General features: G+C 38.9%; 1 pseudogene; it reads left to right on the top strand.

Moving 5' to 3' along the window:
* Positions 1–1,254: 1,254 nt before the first annotated feature.
* LOC127336230 (ent-kaur-16-ene synthase, chloroplastic-like) lies at positions 1,255–5,796 on the top strand (annotated as a pseudogene).
* The last annotated feature ends 668 nt before the right edge of the window (positions 5,797–6,464 follow it).

The following is a 6,464-nucleotide window of genomic DNA, read 5'->3' on the forward strand; positions in this document are numbered from 1 at the left end:
CAGGGCGGTACATTCTACCACGGAGCTATGTCCTTTTGATGTGGTGTATGGTTTTAAACCCATTACTCCACTTGACTTGTTGCCTTTGGCCATACATGAGAGAGTTAATATGGAGGCATCCAAGAGGGCAGATTTTGTGCGAAAAATCCATGTGAAGACTAAAGAGTTGATAGAGAAGAAAGGCAAGAGCAATGCTGCAAGTTTGAATAAGAAGCGCAAAGAGATGTTGTTCAAGCCTGGTGATACGGTCTGGGTACATTTTCGCAAGGATAGGTTCCCGAAGCTACGGAAGTCTAAGTTGAAGCCTCGTGGTGCTGGTCCTTACAAAGTGCTTGCCAGTATCAATGATAATGCATACTCAATAGATCTTCCAGTTGATGAGTTTGGTGTCAGTAATTCTTTCAATGTTGCTGATTTGACACCATATGACGGAGAAGACCTTGGAGCGTCGGGGTCGACGCCTTTTGACGGGGGGGGGGGGGGGTGATGATGAGGACATCCCTACTACACCATTACCTCATCACATCGATAAATGAAGATGAACTCTTGTGAAGCTCAAATCCAATGAAGTTCGGATTGGACCAATTACAAGGTCTCGTGCGAAGCTACTTAAACAACAGGTGAACTTCTTTCTAAACGGTATTTTGATTGATGAGAACTTTATACTGCCTAAGTCCTATTACTTATGTATCATCAGGTATCAAGAAGAGACGAGCATCGCACGAGGAGGAGAGGAGCAGCTGGACATGAAGACGGACGTCAAGATGGACGTGAAGCTGGACATGGAGCTGGACATGAAGATATCTCATGGACGCGTGAGGGAGGAGCGGGAGGCATGCGCGAGAGGAGAAGAAGACGTCCAGGCCGGTCCAGCACCCGGTTGGACCGGCCGCCAAACCGGCCAGCCCGGTCCCTAGCCCGGTTGACCGGGCGCCAACCGGATGCGATGCTCGTACCGGATCAAAACCGGAAAACCTCGCAACTTCCCGGTTGCCGCCCGGTTGACCGGACGCCAGACCGGCCGATCCGGTCCCTGGCCCGGTTGACCGGATTCCAGACCGGATTCGTCCGAGTCTGTCTCGACCAGATCTATTCTGGGTCGGTTATTTTTGTAACAATAGCTTCCACCGTGCGTCAAGGGCTTAAGTAGCACACACCGAGAATATGTGGTATTTGGTTTTGTAATTGCGGGTTATTTACTAGTAATACATGTATGTATGAGAGCAACGTTATCTAATTGATGCTAACATTAAAATATTCTTTCATCAAACAGCATATACTGAGAAGATTTTGGTAGAAGAAAATGTGAGCATGCAAAAGAAGGTATGACCCAACACTTATGACTCTTGTTTCGGCTAGATGTTTTGAGCTAGTCTCATGGAATTATTGGCGCAACTAAATACAATGATCAAATGTTGCATATAATCTAGGAAAGGGTGGCTAGAATAAAGAAAGAGCTCCAAGAGCCTCAATGGTTACCATCCCCATACGACACAGCATGGGTGGCAATGGTGCCCTCGCAAGGTATCCCTCAGGCTCCATGCTTCCCTCAGTGTGTTGAATGGATATTGCAAAACCAATAGGATAATGGATCTTGGGGTATCAGAAAATATGACTCGTCAAACGACAAGTGTAGTCTCTTATCCACATTGGCATGCATTCTTGCACTTAAGAAATGGAATGTTGGTCCCGAGCACATCAGCAGAGGTATGAAACATTGAAACATCATTAATTTATTTTTGTTGTTTTAAGGTCTCTACTTTAGACGGCCTATAAGTTGTAACTGAGATAAAATGATGTACATTCACATGACTCCTTTTTTTCCTTGGGTGGCAGGACTACATTTTATTGGCAGAAATTTCTCGATTGTTATGGATGAGCAGATTGATGCTCCTGTAGGCTTTAATGTTACTTTTACTGGTATGATTACCCTAGCCAATTCCATGGGTTTGGAATTTCCGTGAAACAAACTTATGTTGATGACATTCTTCACATCCGGCAGATGGAATTGAAAAGGTTTGCTGAGTGACCTTTATACAAAAATTATGTATATATGCATTTTGTTTAACTGGTTGTTAGTATGCATATGTGTGGATATGAATTGAAACTCACTAGCTGATTTTTTTATCTCACTTTCTTTTATGAAAAATATTGTTTGTATTTTTTTCTATTTTATTTAGATTTTCCGAGAAACCATAATTTTGAAATGGAAAATGGGGAACAATGATATTTATCTTGTATATGTCAAAAGTAGCAATCATAACTTCAGTCTCATATGTAGCAATCATAACTTCAGTCTCATATGTAGCAATCATAATTTCAGTCTCATGTGAGTAACAAATTGAAAATTATTATGTGTGTCTCATACAGATTTGCTGAGGATACATCTTATGGTAGAGAAGAATACATGGCTTATGTTGCTGAAGGGTTAGGAGACATGTTGGATTGGAATGAAGTCATGAAATTTCAGAGGAAGAATGGATCATTGTTCAACTCTCCTTCCGCTACTGCAGCTGCATTAATATACAATCATGATGATAAAGCCCTCCAATATCTAAATTTGCTAGTTAGTAAATTTGGTAGTTCAGGTGAGTTTGTGTGCCTTACACCATGATGAATTTGCAACCTGTATACTGTTGCTAAATATCGTCCTAAATCAACATTTGCAGTACCAACAGTGTTCCCAATAAATATATACTGCCAGCTTTCGATGGTGGATTCGCTTGAAAAGACTGGAATATCTCATCATTTTTCAACCGAAATAAAGAGTATCCTCGACATGACACATAGGTAATGACCGAGAGAAAAGTTAATGTATGTATATTTATAGACCTGTTAATTTACTATATCCATTTTGTAGTTTCTGGTTACAGAGAGATGAGGAAATCATGTTGGATGTAGCAACATGTGCAATGGCATTTCGTATTTTAAGGATGAATGGATATGATGTTTCCTCAGGTATTTCCTTCGGGTAGAATACTTGTGTTGCAACTTTTATCTTCATTGTTGATTTAACTCACAAGTTCCAATTTTACGCAGATGAACTATCCCATCTTGCTGAAGCCTCTGCTTTCCGTAGTTCACTTCAAGGGTATCTGAATGATACAAAATCTTTACTAGAACTACAGAAGGCTTCAACAGTTAGTGTTTCAAAAAATGAAACGATCCTTGATAACATAGGCTATTGGTCAAGCAACTTCTTAAAGGAAAAGATGAGTTCTAATGATGTGGATATAGTTCCGGTCTTCACAGAGGTGCTTGGATGCAAAAAAATAGAATTCAAAAATTATTGATCCTAGATTTGATTAAGGGTTTGGTTTACACTTAATTATATGCGTCTGTTATTTCAGGTGGAGTATGCTGTCAAGTTTCCATTTTATGCCACAATGGAACGTCTAGACCACAGGAGGAGTATTGAACATTTTGATGCTCAGGGTTATCAGATGTTCAAGACATCGTACTTGTAAGATTCTCATCCCCAAAAGTAGTTTGCATATAGTTAAATTAATAACTCAAGCCACAAACTCCTACGATCGATGTTCATAATTTCCAAAAAAATAACTTCAACTAATTTTATTGTATCCAAATACTCCTGAGTCATCTCTTTGCTGTTCCCACAAAGAAGAAAGAAGCAATAATTGGGGTGATATAATTCAAACCTATGATTGAGCATGTACTTTTTTAGAGTCCATTTATTTTCAATTATCCGGTAAAAACATTCTTCTAAAAATGTCAAACCCACAACATTTATAATAGTCTCAATTGATTTTTTTGTCTAATAACAAGTTTTTACTGCATCAGGCCATGCCTTGCTAACAAAGACCATCTTGCTTTGGCTGTTGAAGATTTCACCTTCTCTCAGTTTGCTTACCAGGCTGAACTTGCGCATGTTGAAAGGTAAATTGTGTATTATGTTATCAACTTATGTCATCAACTCCCTTTCTTATAGGTTTGGATTTTTTTTTCAACAGTTGGGTGAAAGAGAACAGGATAGACCAGCTACAATTTGCAAGACAGAAGCAGGCATATTGCTACCTCTCTGCTTCTGGCACCATGTTCACTCCGGAACTATCTGAAGCTCGCATTTCATTTGCCAAAACTTCCGTTCTCATAACTATTGTTGATGACTTCTTCGATGTCGCGGGATCAACAGAAGAAATAGAAAATCTGATATCATTAGTCGAAAAGTATAGTTCCTTATCTTGATCTCTTTGGCTGCTTTTTGTTAGGTGCTTGTTTCTTGTGCACTTGTTAACAAGTTGTCTGGCTTGCTTTGTTGTCTTAGGTGGGATGAGCACCAAGAACTTCAATTTTACTCTGAGAGTGTAGAAATATTATTTTTTGCTATCTATACTACAGTGAATCAGCTCGGGGAAAGCGCTTCTGCGCTACAAAACCGTGATGTTAGGAAGCACATGATAGAATTGGTGAGTTCCATATATGATCCCATCATTATGAATTGTATCATGTTATGTATTGCATGTTGAAATTCATGATTTTTATAATGAGTTAAATTGCATCTGTAGTGGATAGAAACATTGAGGTCCATGTCAGCTGAGGCAGAATGGGTGACGAGTCAGTATGTGCCGACAATCAATGAGTACATGACAAATGCAAATCTCTCATATGGACTGGGGCCTATTATACCCGCGTCATTGTACTTTGTCGGGCAAGAGCTTTCGGAGTCGGTTGTCAGAGATCAAGAGTACAATGAATTAATCAGGCTAATGAACATCTGTTGTCGTCTCCTGAATGACATTCAAGGATATGAGGTACGTATATGGATCGTTTTATGACAAAATGATTGTATCCTTGTAAACTGCGTTCAAACACATAAACATTTGTTGTAGCTATTAAGAAATATGATTCTGTTTGATGTTATAGCAAGTTATTTCACATATCATTACACGTAAATTATCTTTCTAGCATGTAGCATATTTAAGTCTAGTGGACTATAAGTTCCGAGAAAATGGTTTAAAATTTTCAATGGTTGAGGCCATAGAAATAAATTTCACGTTAAGAAAAAGAAGACCAACGCAACTTATTTTGTTGGATTTTAGATTAAAAATGGTGCATCAAATTTGTTTTTATAGTCGCTGAACAAATACCTCTTTTGGGTCGTAGTATAATTTCAGCTACATATGGAACTGTAGCGAAACATATGCATTATTGTTTGCCAAAAAACTGTAGCAGTCTTTGATGATATATATTTTATTAAATTAAGGGGATACATTTACAAGCAGGGAGGGTAAATATACGTCCAAATAATACTCAAATATATGCATTATGGTCTATGGTATCCAGTCACACAAACAGGATGGTATATATACATACATATAATACCCATAGGCCTTTTGTGTTGAATTATCAAAGAGTAAGAAAACAATAATACTGACCATTCTTGTTTAAACTCGTATGTATTTTTTGGAGATTATGACATCTTTTTACCAAATCCTGCAGAGGGAGGGCAGCCAGGGAAAAGTGAATAGTGTCTCACTACTTGTTCTTCACAGTGGTGGTTTCATGTCCTCAGAATCAGCTAAAAAGACGATTGAGGAGTATATAGCTTCATGTCGGAAAGACTTGCTGAGGTTGGTTCTAAAGGAAGACAGTGCTGTTCCTAGGCCATGCAAGGAGGTGTTTTGGAAGATGTGCAAGATAAATCACTTGTTCTACTCTCAGACTGATGGATATAGCTCTCAAAAAGAAATGGTTGGTGCAGTGAATGCCGTTATCTACGAGCCTCTCAAACTCCAAACTAGCGATCCATCTTTGATCGTTAAATCAGAACACTAAGGGTTCCTAAAGGATCACAAGCTTTCCTTGATAGATAAATAAATATGATATGGTGCAGTATAAATGCCCTGTCTAACTATGCCGCGGTGCGAAGGAACTAAAATTAGTTAGGTGGAGATGTGAAGCCTCGAGATGAAGGAAGAGTTGTCCCATGTATAGGTCCAGTTTCTTGTGTAACAAATTTGTGCCCGGTCCTTTAATGATGTACTTGTTCATAGTGAATTTTGATATATTAATGGGGAAGACTGAAAGATGTGGCAGTTGCATGTTCTCTATAAACGGTGTAATATATTTCCCTTACAAGTCTTGATTGTTCCGTGATCAGTTGACAAGCTCTGCTGTATCTTGTTCTTGCTTGTTCTGTCTGATTTTTCACAAAGATTTCTTGTATTTATTTCCTCCTACAATCCTAGTTGTCATCTTCACTTGTGATCTGCAGGTGCTTATATGATTCTGCTATGTGCTAAAGCAGTTATGCTTAATCAGACTGCTAACTTGTTAACGAAAACAAATTGTGCAGAACAAGATGAAAGTTAAAGGGAAAACGAGCAGCATCCTGAAGAGCAGAGTATGAGTCGGACTGTAGTACTCACGAAAACCGCAGTGCATTGTGGCCTTAATAATACGATTGAATCGACAAAGTCGCTCATCGATCAATCTGCAGTCTC

This window comes from Lolium perenne, chromosome 2 (genome assembly GCF_019359855.2).
Source record: "Lolium perenne isolate Kyuss_39 chromosome 2, Kyuss_2.0, whole genome shotgun sequence".
Taxonomy (NCBI): domain Eukaryota; kingdom Viridiplantae; phylum Streptophyta; class Magnoliopsida; order Poales; family Poaceae; genus Lolium; species Lolium perenne.